This window comes from Melopsittacus undulatus, chromosome 10 (genome assembly GCF_012275295.1).
Source record: "Melopsittacus undulatus isolate bMelUnd1 chromosome 10, bMelUnd1.mat.Z, whole genome shotgun sequence".
Taxonomy (NCBI): domain Eukaryota; kingdom Metazoa; phylum Chordata; class Aves; order Psittaciformes; family Psittaculidae; genus Melopsittacus; species Melopsittacus undulatus.
The window spans coordinates 10,001,900-10,025,158 of NC_047536.1; the positions used below are offsets into that span (position 1 = coordinate 10,001,900).

Consider the following 23,259-nt stretch of genomic DNA (forward strand, 5'->3'; position numbering starts at 1 on the left):
GGAACTCTGCAAATGCTTGTGTCTCTGAGATGAAGATGTGTGAATGTTGTTAACAATGACAATCACGCTGTTTAGTAAAATAGACAGGAGAAATGTTACATCAAGAAATAGTCTTGAACTATTTTGTCAGCTCCCTGTTTGGAGGGTAGACATTATTGGACGATTCAAAAAAAGATGTACATACCTGGTTCACATTGAAATATATCAGTCATGCACAAATTGTACTTCTGTTTGTTTTCCCTCCACTGGAGTAAGGACATTGGAGGATACTTTATTCCATTTGGTGCTTGATGATCATTCAGTTTCTGTGCAAAGAGCAGGGATTTCACTGTGACCAAGTCTTACTTTTTTGTTGTTGTTGTGGGTTTTTTGTGTGTCTCAAATTTGGAGGAAATGACAGTGTCGTTGTTTAAGCCCAGCCTGTCAATTCAGCCATACAGCCCTCGTTCACTCCCCTCCCCCTTCCTCCCCCCACTCCCAGAGGGATGGGGAGGAGAATCGAAAGAATGTAACTCCCACGGGTTGAGATAACAACAGTCCAGTAGCTAGGTATAACACAAACCTCTACTGCTATCACCAATAGTAATAATGATAAGGAAAATAACAAGGGAAGAGAATACAGCCGCTCACCACCCTCTGGCCGATACCCAGCCTGACCTAAGCAGTGATCTAACCCTTCCAGGTAACTGCCCCCAGTTTATATGGTGGGCATGACGTGCTGTGGTATGGAATACCTCTTTGGTCTGTTAGGGTCAGTTGTCCTGTCTCTGCTTCCTCCTCCCTGACAGAGCATGGGACTCACAATGTCCTTGGTCAGAGTAAACATTACTGAGCAACAACTAAAAACTTTGGTGTTATCAGCACTGTTCCCAGGCTGAAAGTCAAAACCACAGCACTGCACCAGCTACTGAGAAGGAGAAAAATGACTGCTACTGCTGAACCCAGGAGAGGCAGTGGTAAGATTAAGTTCAGGACACATTATACAACTGCTGATCTGTCTACTGGTGAATTTAAGGTACATTCTGCTTGTACATTTAGGTCCCCTCTCCCTGACTAAACATTTGCAGCTAGCAGAGCAGCTGATGGCACAGCATGAAGTTATATGTCACTTGTATATGGATGATATTAGGCAGCAAATAGTTTTCATGTCCATGATAAAGCGTTTCACCTGAGAACCTGTAACCACAGAGAGATTGATGGCTGAAGGAACACAGCTGTCTGAAATTAAATGTAGGTTATATTAATGGGAGAAATAGAAAATTATTAGATTCCTACAAAACATTTCCACCATTATTGAAAGAGTCCATCCCTATATTTCTGAGTTTTGCTGTAGTGATATTTTTGAGGACCATGCATTAAAACAGCTCTTATAAACTCTTCTCCCATCTCTCCCTCTCTTCCCTTTGCCTCTCTGTGACTCACAGATCTCATCCCATAGGTCACATAATTGTAGCCAATTAATTTACTACCTGCAGAATGTTGTACCTGAGGATGAACTGAGAGTTACTGAGAAAGGATAAAGTTCTTGGCCTGCTTGGGGAAAAAAAAGGTCCACTTGTTTCATCCTAAATTCTAAGTCATGACATTTGTTTCCCTTTTGAAAGATCAGTTAAGATTGAAGCTCCAGATCTTGCATTTTTAACGCGTTCAGTTCATCGGGACCTTATTTAACTCAGAGACCTCCTTTCTGAGATGTTGATAGAACATGATAAGTGCACTCTACAGGAACAAGGGATCAGTCAACAAAGCGCATGAGCTGGCAGAAACCGTGAGCTTGGCCTCTCTGGCACCAGGCAGCTGCCTGCAAAGCCCATGCTCATGAGGACTCCAGGTGGTAGACGCCTACCTTTTTTTTTCCCATGAGAGTCATAAATCTAAGCTTTGCATCACAGTTTTCTTGTGTTAAACGATACATGAAAAGCCACCTGTATCCTCATGGAAATTCAGGGGAGACATTTTACCTCTACATAGCCTTTTTGGAAGGTGTGCAGCTCCTGAAGCAGTGAAATTTTACTGTGTATGGAGCTGTGATTTGAACGGCTGGGCTGGCTTTTTTTTCTGTTTAGAAGGTGATATGTGGCTCTATTTTGTGGAGTTATGGCTGTAAACTGACATTCTAAAACTGTGATGAAGCAGATGTGGGATGTTTAATGGTGAAATAAATGGATTTACTTTAACAGCTGAATAACTGAACTTCTTGAAAAAGGGGAAAAAAAAGAGAAAAGAAAGGCAGGAATGTAATGTAATACTAGTTAGAGCTACATGGAAGCATCTGATGCATAACAATCTTGCATCTCCTCATTGCTGATCTTGCTTGAATGAAAAGTTGATCAAAGGGAGTATTTAAGAAGACAAAATACTCTTCATAAAAGCACAAATCTGGGTTTAAGGTGCAATTACATCTCGTTGTAAACATGTATATGTGTTTGTGATTCCTCTGCTCCAAAACAAATGTGTTTTTTAATTTCATCCTAGGGAGGTAGGTACCATCAATGTTTAGCACTGCAGCCAGAGTGGGCTGGCTTCCCACTGCCATGTTAGAAGGACTGGTATATTTCCTCCCAAATTCCAGTGTTTTTCTGCTTACGCTGTCTTCATCACAGCTCTCACAACTTCTGGCAGAAAGTTTCAGACATGAGTACTTGTCTCTAAGTGAAAACATCTATGTAGCACAAGATACAGAAAGTAATTGAGGAGTCTGCACAAAGCTACTGTACCAGACAGTATTGAAAGCAAAATTTTCTCTTCACAGACACCCCAGGAAGGCTTCTATCCTGCTCAGGTCACAGCCTGTGTTACTGCAGGCAGGATAGTGCTGCTGTACCAAAGAGGAGCATCCCTCTTAAAGCAGTTGCTGCTCTTGCCTTCTTAGCATTACGTAGCCTCCTCTATGCAACTCTAGTTTCCTTCTCTTCTCTGCAAGCCACTTGAAGGTTTTAATTTATGGGATAAACAAGACTTCACCCAAGCAGATAAATCATGACTTGTGTCTAGAGAGGCTCTGCAGTTAATTCCAGGCTTTTTAAAGGATATGACCAGAGTTGGCTCTGACTGGAGAGAACAATGTGTGCTTCATTGTATATCTTGAATTTATTCCCTCAAGAATAAAACCTAGTTTTTCTTGGAACAGTTGGACCTAAGAGATATGTTTCAGTGAAGATGCTAACTCTGGATGAGCCAGAAGGTTGAGCTGTCTTTCTCCAAAGAGAGGGGCTAGCTCACTACTGAACCCATTGACATTTTCTCTGAGTCATTCTCTGTTCCTGGTAAATGGCTTTGCTAATTGGAATATTTTGTTCAGTGGTTTTCCCTCCTCAAGCTCTTACTTTGAAAAGTTCACTAAATACTCCACATTTTTGCTACATTATAAATCTGTAATAATTTGCATATTGACTCATGGGCGTTTTAAGAAATATGTATCTTTGGCTCAGAATTGTTGCTATTTGCCTATTTAACAACCAGTTTTGATCTGGGGTGCAATATTTGCATGCTTCTCTTGTTTTTAGGTGTATGTGGCTCGACCACTGACTTCTATAAGCAAGAAAGTCCTGGTTTTCAGGTGTAATCATTCTGAATACAGCAATGAAATCTTAATGATTTGCAGAGAAGATAAAAATACTGAAACCATGGCAACCTCCAAAATTCCAAGCTGATGCCCAACTTTGCTCTGTTGAGAAATGCAACCTGTTCACTATGCAGAAACGAACCTAAAGCAGATGCAATCTACAGGTGGAGGAATTAGCTCAAAACAAACTAGAAAATTCAGATACTCTGCCCATTTTCTCAGCTGACAGTGACTTCAAAGGTAGCCTATTCTCCTCCATTCACACCTTTTCTAGAACCAGTATCGCACAATTTCCTTTTCTTGCTGAGTGTTGCAACAAGTTTTCACACCCTCCACTTCTTTATCGATGCCTTTAAGTAGAAAGATACTTTTACAGATTTAGTGGCTTTTTTTTTGTTAGATTCTGTGCAGCATCCTGTGGAGATAAATTCAGCCAGAAATATAAAAGTGTCTGGCTTGATAAAATTATCATGTTTCTAGGGAGAATATGCAGTTACATATATTCTTAAGGTTCATAAGTTCAGCTTAGGTAGATGACAAACACTTTTGTGTGGTTTAGAATTTCTCAACTCTAGTATGTTCTGAAGGTGAATTTCCAGGCAGAAGGTATACCACAATTCACAGGTATGAAGGTCAAGTGAGGGATAAACATCTGTAGAAGTATAAAAAGAGGAGCCTGTTTCAGAAATACCTGTCTATAAATAAGTTTTAACTGTGTACAGATTGTTGGTTTCCCTTGTTCCAGTGCTTCCTCCTCCTTTTCAGCATCATGTGAGCAAGGTATAGTCTCTGAAAACAGCAAAACACAAAGCGCATTAGTGTCATTTCACTGTTAATGTTGGAGGAATAATTGCCACTGAACCAAATGCTAAAATGAATCCTACATTAAATGTTCACCTCCAAGGATGCCTGTTGATAGCTTCTGTCAAATAATCAGCAAGAGCCTGTCATTGGAAAGCCTACATACAAAGTCAGACTGAGATATAATCCTCCTTCCCACTTTCTGCTGTTTATACTGGGGCTTGTAATCAGTGTGTTTATAAGGATGAATGCATTCTTTTACTGAATTTATTTATAAAATAGGTTCAGCATGTAATATATCATGCACTGAATGTTATGTGTTGCAAACCTGACTCTTTAAAAAGGGGCTTCTTCCAAGAGTCTTTCAGAAGACATAACAATAAAAAAACAGACCAGAATTTAGCTTTTTCTACTCTTCTATCTGCTCCCACTCCTACTATTTACAAGTCTGGGTATGCGAAGAAGAGTGAGTCTGAAACGGGAAGAGAAGAGGGAACTCGGAATGCCCCAAAACAGGTATGCTGAAGAAATAGCAGAAATCCACATTTCCCTCCCCAGATCTGTTCAGCATTTGGAGCATCCCCATGGTGGGATAGAGGAACTAATTCAGTTTATCAGCCTTGCACTACTGAGGACTGCATGTATGTATTCTCAGTAGCCCTGCATGAAGCCATGCCATACCATATAGGTATAATTCTTATGCAAAAAAAGAGAGATTTGGTACTTCAGAAGAACAAATACAACAATTTTCAGTTTGATCCAGCAATTTCCATTTGAATACTTACATCATGTTTCTTTTGTTCCATTGGTTTTATATGTGCTCCAGGACCAGTCTGCTGTCATTTGATGATGTTTCCTGAAAAATTATCTGGAACCAAGAGATGCTGATAGGACAACCAACACAGATTAGGTCAGGTAGTGCTCTTTCACATTCTGCGCCTGGAAGGGACTGCTCAGTGGTTTCAGCAACCCAGGTAATGACATTACATCCATATGTGTCCACGCACAACTTGTACCATATTTCCAACACATGCCAAAGTCACTTCTTAATATCTTGCAGTAAGCCTAAGACCTTTAACCTAGTGGGGCAGCATGGAAGCAACCACTTCCCCCTTCCTCAAGCAAAACCCATCCCTGCACAGGGACACCCACCCTATCTGCCATAGGGGCTATGAGACATGGTTTTGAAACACATTGACTATGTTTCAAAACCCCAAAAGTGGGGTGGGAGGATGCAGCAGGAACTGGGACTGTGGACAGGAACCAGGGCAGAAAAAGCTGCCTTTGCTGCCAGACAGAGCCATGGAAGTGGTGACACCACTGCGCCCTGGCACTGAAAACAGGGTCAGGTGCTGTTGTCACTGGCGCAAGACCATGGGGATGAGGTGATATGTCCCCAGGAGAAGAAATGGGTACTGGGACACCATGGTGTGAGGTGGGGATTTAATGGGTCCAGAAGGCAGAGGGTTAGCGCTCCCCCGATGGGTGCTACAGCTCTGGGTGCCACGGCAGCCCCAGGTGCTGCAGGGTGCACAGGAAGGGGGGTAGTGGTGGGGCATAGAGCAGACCCTGTGGCAGCACCAGCTCCTGCATGGGATGTGGTGCAGGAGGTGGCGGAGCTGCGACAGGGAGAGCCCCAACCACTGCAGCAGTGTCTCATCCAGCATCTGCAATGGGGGCAGCAGCTCACTGGGGTCCTGGGGCTGTGCTGAGCCCCCCACCAGCACCCACGTCAACCATGTGCTTCTGTGCGGGTCAGGGCGGGCTTCGGGGAACAGGGGGAAGGATACCCCCAGCACCCTGCCCACCAGGGACAAGTACTGGTGGTCACAGTCCTATGTTCAAGCGTAGCAGTCATTTTTCTCCTTCTTAATAGCTGGTGCAGTGCTGTGTGTTCGACTTCATCTTAAAAACAACACTGATAACACATCAGTGTTTTAGTTGTTGCTAAGTAATAGTTACTCTGATCAAGGAGTTTTCAGTCTCACACTCTGCCAGTGAGAAGGGCACGGGAAGCTGTGAGGAAGCAGAGACAAGACACATGACCCAAACTAACCAAAGGCGTATTTCATACCACAGCATCTCATGCCCAGGATAGAAATAAGGGGCAGTCCAGTTCACTGCTTGGGTCAGGCTGGGTATTGGCTAGTGGGTGGTGAACAGTTTTATTGTGCATCACTTGTGTTTATTGTTTTCTTTTCGTGTTCCCTGTTTGATTTTATATTCTGTCCCCTTGTTATTTCCCTTATCATTATTATTATTTGTGGTAGCAGTAGTGGTTTGTATTATACCTTAGTTACTGGACTGATCTTATCTCAGCCCATGGGAGTTACATTCTTTTGACTCTCCTCCCCAAGACTCCAGGAATGGCAGGGGGGAGAGGAAGAAAGTGGAGAGAGTGAATGAACGACCGTGTGGTTCTGAGTTACCGGCTAAGCTTAAACCACAACAGGGTGGCAACAACACTGGGACATTTTCTTCTAACTAGAAATGCCTGGTACAGATAAGTCAGGAAATGCAGTCCTGGTGAGTGGTTTGAAATGCTTCTGTTGTGGGATGCCTGGCTAGAATTGGGTACATACATCAGCACAAGCAACTCTTGCCTGATCTCCCCTTTTCCAAATAGCCTTACGATGATGACTTGAACATTGTGGCATAAAAGATGACTTGATGATGCTAAATCTTCAACTTCTTAGAGGGGAAACTGTCATCTAAAATAATCTTTTAGGGCTTACTTGATGTGTACTGAAACTTTGGTGTCAGTAAGGCAAGCTTTTCTCTTTTGGAGTTATGATTTCCATGGAGTAATGGGCTGATTTGCCAAGGGCCAGCAGGGCTAAAGTAAAATGGCTCAGAAATTCAGGAGGTGACAAACAGTAAAACTTTAAACTTTGGTGTCTTGGTCACCAAGGGACTGTTCTCTTGAAATCTGTTACTCGTTGAAGATACTGTTAGTTTTCTTCAGATTCTGACTTGCAGAGTTAAGACAGCTTGAGCTATGACTGAAGTTCTTTTTTATTTCAAAGAATACAACCCACAGACTGCAAACAAAAGAAGATGGGAAAAGGATGTCCCAAGACAGTTCTTTAAAAACCTCTTGCTGATGTCCTCCTTATTTTTCTTGACTCAAAAAAGTTGAAATGGAGACCACTGGTAGACATGTGACTGACACTGATGTTGGCTGCATTATTAGAGGTTTCTCTGCTAATTTTTCAGACAACACATGATCCATACCATTACCATAAAAGATTCATTTTCCAAGCTATAACTGCTGAAATTTCTGTCCATGAATACAGATAGAAAGTACTATCTCTGTTGGGATTCAAGCAGTACCTTGCAGCTAGACAGTTCACTTTAAATTATGCTTGAGGATAAGTTATTTAGTAAACATAACTTTACCATTTACATAAAACTGGTTCAGTTACAATTGAATGTCAGTCTTGGCTGCAGGCCTCTGGTGAAATACTTTGTTAGAATTATTGCCATCTTTTGAGTAAGACTGATTTTATTTATAGTGTGATAAATTCTCTGAATTCTCTAAAGATTTTTTGCAATTTATCCTAGCAAGAAGGAAATCAGCACCTGACCCTTTATATTTCATTTTAATACTCAACTTAGAAAAGAAGGTCCACTGAAAGCTAAATGTTGACATATTTCACTTAGCAACATTAAATTACTTTGTTGGACTGACCATGTATAAAGAAACCAAACATCCCATATACACAGAGGTCTACCAAGAAACGGACTTTGTATATTGCTGTCACAATTAGGTTTATCATTTTTGGGTAGCTTGGTGAATAGGTAGTAGGAGAACACTCAAAAATTCAGATAATATTTATGCTGCCATAAAGCAACAGAAGTTTGAAAGCTATAATAGGAATCTGAGGTTAGTTATGGAGATATGATTTTGCACCACAGATTGCTGTCATATTCAAATTAGATCATCCACTAGGAATCAAGCTAATACACTGGATATAAGCAGCAAATAAGTCAATCAACACTAGTCAAAGAAGTTATGAAAACACTATGTACTCAAACATATCCTGCTTCAAAATTAAGTCATAGCTTCTACTGCTAAAGAAACACATGACAAAAGAAAATGCTGAATACCAAAACATTAACAAAATAGATGCTTGGAAAATCAATAGTTGGCTACAATAATGTCTCTCTTCTGCAGGTGAAATAGCCATATATACAGAACTAGTATGAAATAGCAGAAGAATATGGTGTCATGGGGTCCAAACCTGGAGCTGGCTTGCCTGGCTGTGGTAGCCTTCAGCTGCTGTGCTGCTGTTTCTCTGAACCCCATTGGAGACCAGATATTAGAGTGAAAAAAAGGCATATTTGAAAAATTATGAGTATGATACAAATATAGATACCATTACTTAAATGATCTTAGATGATGCAAATGACTGCAAGTGAAACTGCATGATGAACATGGAGCTGCATTAGAACAGCTTAGAGCAGCCCTATAATAAATGTTAAGAATAATTATTAGGTATTCAAACAAAGGGTGCAATAATAAGAATTAGGAATTTAATTAGAAACCATAAAATGTGTCTAAAGAAACTTAAAACTGTGCTTTCTGGATAAAAGCTATTTTTTGAATACATTTATAAAGGTTACTTTAAAATGTTTAACTTCTCTAGTAATATGGTAGCATGCTTGTCTATGCAGTGTTCTGGTTTCACTCTTTAAAGTAGGAAATAATTTGTAAATGCCTAAATAAATTAGCCACTTTGCACTTAACCACTGTTCAGCCCACATTTTACAGAATATTACAAAATATTCAGGCTTAATCTCACCACTTGAGAGAAATGTCACTGATATTGTTATCTCCAATAAATGGAATTGAGTAACTTAATGCTTAAAATCATTAAACAAATATTATGCCTGTATTGTATTCCAAGACACAAGCTGAGGGAGAATTTATTGACAATGTGATTAGTACATAGGAGTACCCTGAGTTGTGTAACACAAACATAATCTTGATCCAAACCCCATTAGCATGGGGGAGTCTCCTCAATATCTGTAGTAGCTTTTGAATAAGGCTTCTATTGATTTTATATTGAATATAAGAAAAGCATTCCTCCCAAAGCCTAAGGAGAAGCATTCTGAATATTTTATTTGCAAAGGATCAGTTTAAGAAAAGCTGATCACCTTTTCTATTTTATAGAGATGTCAATGGTAAAAGTTTTAGGGCAAATTCAAATTAAACCCTTGAAAACTTTGTTGAAGTGCAAAACAGATCCTAAGAGCAATTCCATGTGACTAATTTTTGAAAAACTAATAAAATCCAAATCTCAAACACTTAGCTATATAGCTGAGGTTTATTTGATTGCATAATCTATCACCCCCCTGTCCTAGGTAAATAGAAATAAGAATGTTTGTTTTGTAGGTGTCATTTGAGCTGCCATTAAATAGCAGCTCTACTCCACAGAGTTCATTAGTTCTGTACATATATCCTCTCTCACCACTTATGTAGATGCAACACCACAAAACACACTTCTGTAATTTTATAAGTAGCTTTTTTTATTGAGGCATCTAAAGATAATGAGCTGTCTATCTGAATGTGTATGTGGCAATATATAAAAATTAATACTTCTGTTAGTGTTAATAGAGCTTTTATGCATGTTTTACAGCAATGTAATCACTGAGACTAAAGGTCCTTATCTTTAAAATTGTAGTCAATTGTCAACAATTTTTTATTCCATAGAAAAATGCTTGATGGTCAATTCAGGAACAACTACAACAACCTTTGCCAAACATGTATTGGAAGATACCTAAATTTTTAAGTTGAGTTGCTCCACACTGACAAAATTGTCAAACAGGACATGTTTTAGCGGTTAGAAAATAATTTCTTGTAGCTGAATATTTATGATGCATCATTATTGTGAATGCACACTCTAAACATACTGAAAAAGGTGTAAAGCCACATTTTTTCATTCATTGTTTGGGTGTAGTGCTTTGGGGAAGATATCTTCCTTCCCTTGGGAGCAGGGGATGTCTTCAGAAGCTGTAAATACTTGACAAACAATGTAGGAAAGCTGTTCATGTTAAAGCCAGTCTTGGAGAAGAGCTCCCTGATTAAGATGCAGCTCTGATGTGCAGTGAAATCTGTTCTTTGTCACATTTTCAGCTCGTAAGGTTCATGCTGCTGTCATTGAAAGCTTAATAATATTGAGCCATGGTGGCATATTTATGTATTGGTTAAAGGTGTCTTGAGAAGTAAGTTTATAAAATCATGTTAAAACAATGCAAAGATTGGGTTTTCTTGGATCAGTTATTAGCAGGAGAATATAATCTGTATATGATTATACACAATTCTGTAATGTTTGAAGCTTTCCTTGGTGCCCAGCTCTCTTGTGTTTTTTACCTTTTTAAATTCAGAACACCTGCTGTGATCATCTCTTTTTTTCTTTATACAATAGCAAGACAAAGAGTACTTCTCTCCATTACTTTCAAGATACAGGGTAATAGAATTAACCATAGAAATTGCCTGCCATGTGGGTAATTAATTTTATGTTAGTTACCTACAATCACACTGATTTGTTTGTTGTTCTTGACATCTGTAATGAGCACATACACTGACAGCTCTGAGAATTTCCACTGAGAAATCCATCATACAATCTGTTTAGTCCAAGGGCTGTGCTGCTGGGTGTGCCAGTCATGTTAGGAATGATGAAAACAGACTGACATTACGCAAGACTTAGACTCTTGCCATGCTGTTGCCTCCACCTACAGTAGATGTGTGGATATGTATTGTCACCCAAAGGCTTCCCATGAGGCTGTGCCACCTGACAGATACCATAGTGAGGAAGATTATGTATTTTAGCCAGTTGTCAAACACAGTCTACAGAGTTCCTCCTTTGTACTTTGAGTCAGCACTGGAGCAAGGAGACATCCCTTTAGTTCTCAGTGTGCTTCTGTGACACTACAACACAAGAGCACTTGATCAGATCAGACTGACTGCCACTTGGTGCTGACTTTTGTAGGCACATAGGAATGGGGCACTGCACCTGCAGTGAAAGCAGCTGGAGGCTCAGCTCTTGCCTCCTTGGGTATCCCAGGAAGGAGCTCACCCTTCCTTGCTTATAGGGCTGCTTGGCTATGTCAGGAGATAGAAAATGAAACATTTTATCCCAAAGGCTAGTGAAGTTGGAACCTCGGTCTCCCTTCGGTCACAAAGCCATGCTCATCATTCAGTTTCATATTTTCCCAATGATGTGTGGCTATCATATACAATGGACATTTCTCTTGTTAGAACAGCTTTCTTCATTCCCCAGTCCTGTTCTTGCACAAAGACCAGTCAAGTAGTACAACATCTAGTCCCAGAGTGCTCATGCTTTCTGTATTTGGAAGAAACTTGTTAATTATTATGTAATCCAGAGATCATCTGAGCAGCAGTGATACTTCAGCCTCCCACCAGAGGAAGAGCTCTTGAATCTCCTATGAATTTCAACAGACTGACGCCTGACATTTTTTCCTACGCTTAGTGTGCCTCTTTAGGTGACAGAGCAGCCAAAGAGATTATCCAAAACAAGCTTAAATGCATGCATGTCTTAAAATCATATGAAACAGAGGAGACAGCCGTTCTGAGTTGACCTAAGCACAACACAAACTTCCCACACTCATTTCTTGATGCTACAGTTATCTCCCCTTCCACAGCACATCCTCATGTGAGTATAGTATATTGGTTGAATGTAAGTAAGGGCAACAGCTTCACCTATTGTGTAAAGGAATAAAACCAACGTATCAAGAACAAAAGATGAAAGAATTGTATATAATACAAAAGGCAGTTAGGACCCAGCCTAGATGTTGCCTTGTAGAAAGTCAAGTCCTGTTTCAGTCAACCTCAGCCAAAGCTGAGTGTATTCCAGCTGGTTCTCCTCTTCTTCCTGGGAGTTAATGCTACACTTCCACTGGCATTTTGTGAAAAAGCTCTCACAAGAGCAGCACTTAAGAACAGCAGTCCTCCCAACACAGCTGGACAGAGTACTAGAACAGTGAGAGGGAAATAATGAGATTTTTAAAAACAGAAAATCTGTATGAATTCATTAAAATTTATGTTCTCACTCTTAACAGTTCCTTTTGAAAATTGTTTCCACTTAAAGTGAAATTAATCTTTGCTAACTATTTATCTTGAGAGGTGATACATCTCATCTAAGATAGACATCCTTTCTATGAGGCAATGAATTGTCCCCTTGAGAAATATTCAGTTAAAGTAGATGCTAAACTGAATTTTTGAGAAATTAATCTTAAAGTGACCTTCCCATGGCCACACTTTATCTGAGCAGGGAATAGAATTCCTACTCTGTCAAAACTCAGCGTGTACTCCTCTGACATTTACTCTCCCGCAGGAAGATACAACAATACTTTTTAAAGTATGGAGTTATGGGATGTTTCCTCTCCTCAAGCTTCAGCTCATTATGGGTTCATGTTATTTGATTTCATAATATTAACTTTCTAAATTTCATTTGGATAAACTTCATCTCATTACAGAATGAACACATTCTAAATCTGGAAACAAAACCCTGAAATAAACTCTGTTTGGTAAGTATCACAATTAGCATAGGCTGATTTCTTAGTTAAAAATACTTTTTCATTTACATGTGAGTGGATGTACAAGAAGTACCTTCTGCATTTCTCAGATCCTTCCTTGGACTTCTGATGTTTCTTAGAACTGCATATAATGGGCTGGTTCTTTTTATATTTGAAACCCAAGGCTTTATTATGTTACTATTGATCTTTCTCAGAATGAAATCCTTCAGTATTATTTTTAATGTTCTATAAATCTCAGAATACGCACACATGCGTATTTGTGCGTGTGTACATAATACTGGCCTTCTTAGCACATCATAAATGTTCCTGGCAGTGACAGCAGTTTGCAAGCTACATACCAATGAGGACCTTCTCTGAAAGAGCTAATTTCTTGCAGACTTCTTGCAGTCTTTTTTGGAGCATTTGTTGGACTTTCTGACTATAAAGATTCTACTGCAAACATAGACAAATGCTCAAAAGTAAGCACATACATATGCCCAAATTTCAAGACATGGAATCACATTAATTAAACAGATGTTCTTAAACAATTTCATCGCAATTCTTGATTTAAGTTTTCTGATGGGCACAAGGACTTTGCAAGGTGCACAAATAGGCAAGCTTACGATTTCATAAGCAAGTCACTGACACTATTTACAAGCAAGACAGAGAGAGCAATTTGAACTGGACCTGCAGCAGGTGAGGCAGACTAAGATCTGAATAGATGTGGAAGAAAGTCTGGAGATGGAGAGAAACTGTGGAAAGCTCATTATTCAGATCATTCAGTTTTGTGAATCTGAAAGTTAATTATAAAATTTATTTTTGACTAACAAGGAAGAATGAATGTTTTAACATATGGTGCCAGGTGTTATTACAGAAAAGAAAAAAAATGAACTGAACTGAAGCTTTCTGCTATTTATCCAAAGATATTATAATTTTCTTTTGAACATTTAATCAATTTAGACAATATTTTTAATTTTTTTTTATTTTTTTGAGAAAGCATCATTTGTATCGATTCCCTGTCCGAGATAAAGCTGTCAATCTTCTCTGGAGGAGGAGGAATATGTTCTGATCTGCATGGTTCCACAGCTGGAAATTCTGACATGTTGAACAGATGTGACCTCTTATCAGTTCCTTGAAGTAAGTCCAAAGGAGATATTTGCCCAATGTTAAACTCCTTTCTCATTCAATTTTTTCCAATAAATTTGGCAATAACAACTTTCAACTTAAATAGGTACAAATCAAGAAAATTCTCACAAAATATAGCTAGAGTTTTGTTGCATCTTTTAATGAATATTAAGCAATGTGCATGGTAAAGGCCTAGGCTTCATCCTGCAATGAGTTGTTTTCTGTTAGTCTAAAGTTTTTAAATCATCCCCTCTGACTATCTTAGTCCTTCCTAAGCGCATTTGTGTATTGAGATCCTTAATACTATCACTCCTTCCCTTAACAAAGCAGGGTACATTGCAAACATTCCTTTATATAGAACTGAAGAAAAATTCAGACAAATGCTCACAGCATGAGGGGCTTGCTGCATTACAGACATAAATGTAGTTCAGTGCATCAGTTCTTTATAGACCATGTGCTGGAGGAGCACTTCCCAAGCACATGGTTCATGACCTAGTTACCCTTACCTAGAAATAGGATTTTCTTTTCCTACATGGAGAAACTGTAATTTCAGCTGCTTTTCTATTCCTCTAGCAACCTGAGGAGGACACTGGGTTTCGACTGGTGGTGCTACTCAGGGTTCACAGCCTGCTTGTCACTTCAGCCACTGGGAGATGCAACAGGTTTATATTTGGTCTACTTGAGTCTGAGCACTTACCCACCTAAAAGGAGACAGTGGGGAAAGACAGAGAAATTTATGTAAATGAAAGTTGAAGCCAGACTGGGGAACAAAGGACTAACAGCAACATTAAGCCTGTATCTAAGGAGTTTCTCAGAAGTCAGCATGGACATGATACTATCTCCTGGCTCCCAGCTAATCTAGCTAAACCACCTTTAAATTCCTTTTGTTCCAGGGAAATTTTCTCTTATCCAAAGAAAATTCCAGTGTTTTGGTTGAAGATTGACCTCAGATGGAGGTTGAGATTCACGCTGACAAAAGCTTCTGGTGATGACTCTATCTGTTCCCCAGCTAAACAAGTTGCCAAACTCTTCTTGAAACAAGAAGAGTTTAAAGGAACCCATCATGGTTTAAGCCTAGCTGGTAACTCAGAACCATGCAGCCATTCACTCACACCTCCTTCTTCCCCTACCTCCTCCAGGTGGGATGGGAAGGAGAATCAAAAGAATGTGGACTCCACAGGTTGAGATAAGTATAATATAAAATTACTACTACTACTACTAATGATAATAATGATATGGAAATAACAAGGGGAGAGAATATAAAACTAAAAAGGGAAAGGAAAAAATACCAATAAACACAAGTAATGCACAATGCAATTGCTCACCACCCACTGACTGATACCCAGCCTAACCCAAGCAGCAAACATCCCTTCCAGGTAACTCCTCCCATTTCGTATACTGGGCATGACATGCTGTGGTATGCAATACCCCTTTGGCTAGTTTGTCGTAGCTCGGTGTCTTGTCTCTTCTTCCTCCTGGCTTCTCATATCCCTCCTCACTGCCAGAGCATGAGACACTGAAAAGTCTATGATCAGAGTAGCTATTACTTAGCAACAACTAAAAGAACGGTGTGTTATCAACATTGTTCTCAGACTAACACCAAAACACAGCACTGCACCAGCTACTAAGGAGGAGAAAAAAACCTGTTGCATCTGAACCCGGGACAGAACCAAATGTGTTATCCTATTAGCATCACATTATTTCACATTTGGGTATAACTCCTCTGGAAATTCCTCAAGTTTTGAGCCTGTTGCTATAATGACAATGTAACCTTGTCAGTGAAATGGAAAAGTTCTAATCAGTATTTCTTTAAGTTCACTTTATATAATTCCTCCATCTTCATTCTGTGTTTCCTTCAAAAGATACTATACATAACATGTTCAGAGGTTAAAATAGTATCCTGATCCCTTATGCTTATTTTGGCCAAATTAAGGTCTTAACCTCAGGAAATATCAAACCAGTGGATGATGTTTACCAAATGAGAGCCGATGGGAATCTGAAACAATGTGCTGCTTGGCTTGTACACATGTACTTGCACTATTTTATTTCTAGAGTGTTCATCAACAGAAACTAGTCTTCACACAGAGGCATTTGCACAAGTGATTTTGACAATGCCATCTTGCTGCTTTTTCCTGTATTGTTTGGATAATTGCATTGTCAAGAATTACTTATCGTACATTTAGCACTTAATACCCATTTATTATGAGTTCATGTAACTCCTATTTAAAGAATAATACATGCTAACTCCTTTTTACGCCATTTGATGCCACTTTGATTCTGTAATTGCTGGTTTCCTAGGATATTATGCCACAAAACCTGAAGAAATAATTGGTTGTTTCATTCCAGACAATACGTTTTGGAGTTGCATAGAGTTTTAACTGGCAGATTTGTAACAGTGCAACAGAGACATAAAGGGAATGAATGCCTAACCATGGAATAAGATTGCACAAGGTAACTTGTGTAGCAACTGGTATTAGGAAGCTACAGCTAACATTATTCAAAGGAAAAGGATTCTTTAAGGAAATGTAAGTTTTATGTGTTTGAGAGATGCTATCTGCAAGAGTAGCTCAGTAGTGCATGTCAGCATGGGGTGGAACAAGTACCAAATGTGATATGAAAAATAGGTGACTAAAACACACTGTTCTTCAAATGCTCAGCTATAATTATTTTTTGTTTGCAGAGTGCATCCAGAAATCTGCAGAAAAAAACGGCTGGTTTTGTGGGGGATTATTTTTGTAAGTACATAAAAGCAAAGTGAAGGAGCATCTTGCAAGTATATTTAAAAAGCACTATTTTAGCTAAACCTTTGTCACGTGTTAACTCTGATATCAAGTAGTAATAAAATACTGATATATGGTTTTTTTCAGCATCTTTATAGTCAGAATTTGTTTTACAGCAAATCCCACTATTTGATCAGAAAATGTTGCTATTTTTATCTCATTTTGTTTATAAGAAATCGATCAAACTTTCATTACTTAAGATTACTGTCACTTTCCATGGTAAGATCACACAATTGTTGCGTATAGTTTTGCCAGGCTGAAATTTGTCACAGCTTCCAGATTTGTAAGGTGGATTAGAGACTAGATACAAGGTCATTTTTAACTTTAAAATTGTCGGCATGCCCCCCTTGCAGGGACTGTCACCCTTTGAGTAGCTTTATATGCTTGGTTCCTTTAGGAAAGCATCAAACTAGTTTTTATGTGTTCTCAGGTTGCTGCGTGACTTACTCAGCATTGTAGAACTCTCTGTTAAGGTTCTGGGGTGGAACGAATATGTGCTGAGTCCTGCTTAAGGGCCTCAGCTACTGCATTTTCACTTAAATATAGTAAGAAGAAACAATCATCCTTTATCCAACACCTGGACATCAGAGTATCATAGAGTTTTGTACTATTACAACTGCAGCTTATACAGGAATGTTCCTTAGTGTACAGCATTGTCTTTTGGGAAGTCTAATATTTTTGCACTCAAAATCATTCTTCACAAAGTCTATGAGGATGACTTAGAAGAAAGACTAGGTTCAGTTTATTTTGTACAAAGCTGCCTTTCAGCTCAGCCTCTCTGCATTATGCTAGTTGGGCACCTGTGGTGTGACATCCAAAATGCAAACAGCTTTGCTGGAGCTTTTCACCTGAAGTTCTCTTCTTGGGGAGCAGTCAGTGCAGTCTGGACTGCAATTTATCCTGGCTTAAAGCTGGTAATGAAAATAGATCACTAAGATGTAATCTAAAATTTTCTACCTCTCCTCATTTTAACTATGCAGAGACCCTCAACTCACTAACTCAGGTAGGAAAGTCCATCTTGTGCATATCTAAAGGTAATAGTGTCCCATACAAGTGATGATCACCTGAGTTGGTAGACTAACACTTCAAATAAAAATGGGTCAAGGTCTTAATAACAGCTGACATGAAATGGAGAAATGGGAATGTTAAATGTGTAGCTCAGGCATTTATTTCCCAATGGTAGAAGTAACAAAGATATCATTATTTTAATGAGGAGCTGTATTCCCAAAGTATGTAAATGCGGGATAAATACCAAATGCATATAACTGTGACCCCTTTTCTAATTGACGTATCCAGAGGTCTGCAGCAGGAGGTGGTATATACATCATTCCATGTATTAACTTATTAATGATGGCTCTGGGTGGCCTGAACTCAGACTGACTCATCATCAAATCCATTTTCTGCTGACAGCTAGACAAATCAAAACAAGTCATGTAGATTATAATTCTTCAAGTTTGAGAACAGACTATAAGGCTTTATGGTCCTTTAATTAAACACACCAGGACCAACATCTTAATTAAAAGTATTTTTTTCATTGTATTTAATAAAAAAATAAATGACACAAGCAAATAAAAAGGAGGTTCTGTAACATGAATTGTAGTACTCTCATGACCTGCCAGAAAAGTCTGTTGCTTCTGCAGCCTAAAAGACAAGCATCTCAGCAAGGATCTGTGAGAGACCAAGCTTAGAAAAATAAAATCAGATCAAACTGTCACTGGCAAACCCTAGCCCAGGTTTTTACTTCATTTGTGTGCATCCACTCTGGTTTCAGAGCAAGGAGGAAAAGCATGGCTAGAACCCTCACCCTGAGGAATGTGTTTAGGTGCAGTATTAAGGCACACAGCTGTGGATATTGCAGCCCAAACAGTGTCAGGTACAGCAATTACCAAGGGCTGCTCACAATTAATATTGACCCCTTATCTCTGCTGTTTGGTGTTAGAAAGGATGTAAGTGCAGCAATACCTTCCAATATGGTGTTGGAGAAGTGAGGTCCAGGTACAGCCAGGACCAGTATTGCTAATGGGCTTTAAAAGAGAGCAGTGTCAGCTATTAGATCTAGTTGAGCTGCTGCTTTTTAACAGTTGTGAGTTGATTGTGGCTGGTTCAGCTAGTATGCTAAGCTGGTGTATGCTGAATGGGTTTTTGCTCTGAAGGTGAAAAGTGTTACCTGCAGACAGAAACTTGCAGCAGGAAAGGTAAATGTTCTGTGTGGGGTATGTAACGTGGGACTGGGCTTTCTGGAAGTGGTAGGATAGATACAGGGTTAGTGGCAGACGGATTCCTATGAGGGAAAATACATTTTTCACTTCAAATTGACTTGCTGGGTGATAAACATGAGGGTCCCAGCATGGAAAACACCTAAGAGCATTAAAATTACTAACTACTTCCTAGAATCTGGTTCAGATACTTCAGACCCATTTCAAAGTGAAATGTGGGTTGTTCTTCATCATTAGTAAACTAATACCAATGCAAAGCAAACTGAAAGCTGTCTCTCTACTTCAAGTGTATAAAAAGCACCTGCATAGTGTGCATGTGAGCTGAAATGTAAAAGCCCATGCATGACCCAGCATCAGATGTTAATGCTCTGGAAGGCAGCCTGCTATATATAACCCGGCCAAAATATAGCTGTATTCCTCCTTTTACAGCCTGCATTCAGCAATTTGCCTTTATAAACTGCTGATGGTAAAATCGTTTGTTACTTGTTTGAGGCTTCAGGTTGCAAGTGTGAATTGGATCCTTAGTAGCTATTCTTCCTATAAGCAACATTTTCCATTTTTTAAAAAAATGTGGAAAACTGCTAATGGTTTTAAAGTTCATTTCCGTTTGCCTTCTTGACATACATGTACAAAGAAGGTGATTCTAGAAAACAGATAAGAGTTAAAGGACTTGAGGATGCAGTCTACAAAGAAGCTGGGTCACTGCTTACTGCAAAAATCTCAGCTAAGACTGCAGGATTCTCCAACAACTGCTACCTTTAAATGCAAGAAAGGGCCCTGTGGATTAAAAAAAAATTCCTGGCTAATTCTTTAATCCAAGCACATTAATTATAAATGTGAGACAGAATGAGCCCACTGAACCGAAAGAGAAAGAGCAATATGAAAACGTTGGTCTACAGAGGCACTGTTTATTTTTAATATATTAATAACAACCAACTTGCACTAGTTTGGTGTGGTTGTGTCTAAATTCCTTCCTTGTAGAGTCTAATTTTTCCAACGTCTTTTGCTTCTGTTTGGATGAAATTAGAACTGGATCAGAAACATCTAGAGTTTCATTTTCATTCATTTAACTTTAGTTCTGTCACATTTGGAGGCTTAGAGCAGGCAGCCACAGCTGTCCAATTCCTTGTACAAATGCATGTGGATCTCCAGGTGCCTGTGCACAGCTGCTCAGCAGATGCCAGGCTCTGCTGTACCAAATCACTTCTGCAACTGCAAATGCATGCAGGCAACAGTCTGCACCTAATCTTGGAAATACAGCTGTGCAGCTCTTTTAAGACTTGTTCAAGCCAAGCCATGCTGCTCTTTCAAACTGCCTGTGACCTATATCAGGAGCAAGTATTAAGAAAAATCTTATTCCTGCAAGTGCCACTGACCTGAACTGAGGTCTAAGCATTTCCAGAAAGCTCTGTCTGTATTAGGGAAACCATTCCGGAACCATGCTCAGAATATTAGATATAATAGCAGTAACCATCCACATCAATTCTTCTTTTGTGAGTTGTGAATGAATGTGGGTGTACACCAGATTGCCACCCACCAACATTATGGAAGAAGGCTCCAGCACTACTCCCCATATGCATAGCTGCTGCCAGCAGATGCTATGGTCGCAAGCCAAATAAACAGGTACAGACCATGTTAAAGCTGATATTTAAAAGGATCTTGATGTGGGAAATCAGCACTTTCATAGCATTGTAATGTCACTCTATTTCTCTTGAATGCCTGTTATTAATGACATGTAATTATGAACTGTAAAAGTAATAGTTTTCTTAATAACAGGGGAAAGGGAGGGCTTCAGTGTGGCCAGGTGACAATCCCACCTGATTGTTAATCTTTTGGGGTTCCCCCCACTTTTGAAGACTGGAATAATATTGATTAGTCTATTAAGGAGTTTTTGCCATCAGAAGAATGATGTTAGTGAATGTTTCAGATACAGAGGACTCCACTAATGTCTCCATTTGTGGTATTGTCATAAATCTTTTCATGATCCCTGCTGCATTTCTATTGACATTATGCATCCCAATGTCCTATTTTCTTGATTTTTGTTTTTGGTTTTTTTTTTCTTCTCTCCTTTTCACCTGGAAGATAAAGACCAAAAGAGGTTGGAGAGAATCAGAAGCTGCTGTAAATATATTTTGTTTTCAAAGCTCTCCATGTGGCATATACACTATTTAAAACAAAACATATGGCAGATGCCCTGTCTTGGTCTCAAGCAGATCTCCCCTCTTCCAAGCTAGAGCAACTCAGTCTAGAGTTCCCACCTATTTTTCTACAGAATTTCTTATTATTAAAGCATTAGTTTGCAACTGAAAGTTTCTATCCACCTTGTATGAATATTCACTCCATGACCACCCACTGGGTAGCTGAGCTGATTGCTGAAAACCTGTTGTGAATAAAAGTTCATTAATTCAGTTACTCGTGAAGACTGAATGCTAATATCTTTTTTCTTTTTTTTTTTCTATTTCAATAGGAAAAAGAAATCTTACTTGGTTGGGGGGAAAAAAACCCTCTGAAATACGTCAAAGAACACAGACAGAGGCAGTGGGAGCCTGCTCTGGAAAAACTGAGTATCTAAGCGGTAAAAGTTGGTGAATTGTCAAAAAGCTCATTTTCAGAGCTAGGAGGAATTTTGAAATACCTTCTGCAGGTGTGCGGTCACTGGTGTGGATTTGAAAGGAAAGAAAGGATGAAAAAGGGACCCCTTCTCTCCGTTGCTATTTGGCCACAAATAACATTTCTGCTACTTAACAAATTTTGTATTAGTTCTGTTCAATCAAGGCTGGAGCTGTCACTGGGATAACATTGCTCTAAGCCTGAAAAGGTGTTCTGGTTTGGGTTTTGTTGGGGTTTCCTGTTGTTTGTTTGGTTTTTAATTCGATTCCCCCCTCCCCCACTATTATTTTTTTCTTGGGTTTTTTTTTTTTCATCTGTTTTTGTGGTGTTTTTTTTGTAAGGCCTGGAAGAGCATCAGGGAGCTGTTTGGCTTCCACACTGGGCAGTGCAGCTGCAATTCTGGTGCTGCTCTCTCATGTCCCAGCCAGAGAGTACAGCCACCATGGTGCTAGTAGAAGTACGTTATATAGTGGTGAAAGTATTTTAAAGTGGAGAGAGAAAAGATGAGAGAGGTACTTCACTTGATGTGATGCAACCCTGATTTTCTTTTTTTGTCGCTCTTCAAACTTCTTTCCTGTTCTGTCCAAGTGCATCAGCCCAGGGCTGTACACACAAGAGAAGTGACACATTTGAGTGCAGAACATCACTTGCCTGAGTCTGTCTTTGTGGCAAAGCCTGTGGCTGATTTGTAAGGTGGGGGCTGATACCACCAGTTGCGTTATGAACATCAAGTGTAATTTGTTGGGCTTGTTTCTGAGCAGACTGCATCTATTCCAGCATGGGAAATGGTATTCTCTCCCTCAATATCTACATTGTGGAGGGGGCTGGAAGGTGGAAATAGTTCTCAACAGAAACAGAGGCTTGAGGGTTGATACCCAGCAAATATAAGCGTGGTTTTCTGCATTTAACCCCTTTCCATAAATGTTTATTTCATCCGCATGGTTACAAATAATTACTTAACACATTGAGCTGATATTCGTATATTAATTGCAGGTTGTTTCCTGGGTTTTCTCCCTTTAATAAAATAAGTATAAAAGAGAGCTCTTTTCAGCTGCTTTGTCCTCAGGCAAAAGAGCCAATTAGTAAACTCTAATCTCTTAACATTGCATCTCTGTGCTGTTAATTATGAGAAATAAGAAAAGGCCTCAACACTTCCAGGGTAGAGCCCGTGGGCATAAGGAAAGTTCTAGAATTAAAGGGCTGTTGGGCAGCCATTATTTGAAGAAGAAAACTGCATGGCTCTGGGGACTGCAGGCTGAAAGGAGCAGCAGGGCTCTGCTGCCTTTGGAGTGCAGTAAACCTGAAGGCTAAAAACTAACCTGGAACACATTAAGAACAAAGGAAAGCATCTTTGCACTCCCTGCTCTTTCAGCTGTTGATTTTATTCTTTATTTTGCAGAGTCTAAAACAAGCCTACAGCAGAGTTTGTCCTTATTTTTCTTGGTTTAATGGTAAAGAGCTTATTTTGGCTGAGGGAATGTACATGCCTGGGCAAATCTCATTTTCTGATGAGAATGTGAAGATGGTGTTGAGCAAAACACAAAGCAAGCTACATATCAGCTTGGTGGTGGGGGCTCATCTGTCTGTCCTCTTTAGGTGCCCAACATGCTGGTACAAGTTG

The 23,259-nt window shown here is 39.5% G+C and overlaps 1 long non-coding RNA gene across 1 annotated transcript; it reads left to right on the plus strand.

Moving 5' to 3' along the window:
- The first annotated feature begins 12,882 nt into the window (after positions 1-12,882).
- Positions 12,883-21,864, plus strand: LOC115945437 (uncharacterized). Its single transcript, XR_004079769.2, has 4 exons — positions 12,883-12,919; positions 13,905-14,044; positions 16,713-16,767; positions 21,496-21,864. It is a non-coding gene; the product is annotated as an uncharacterized lncRNA (long non-coding RNA).
- The last annotated feature ends 1,395 nt before the right edge of the window (positions 21,865-23,259 follow it).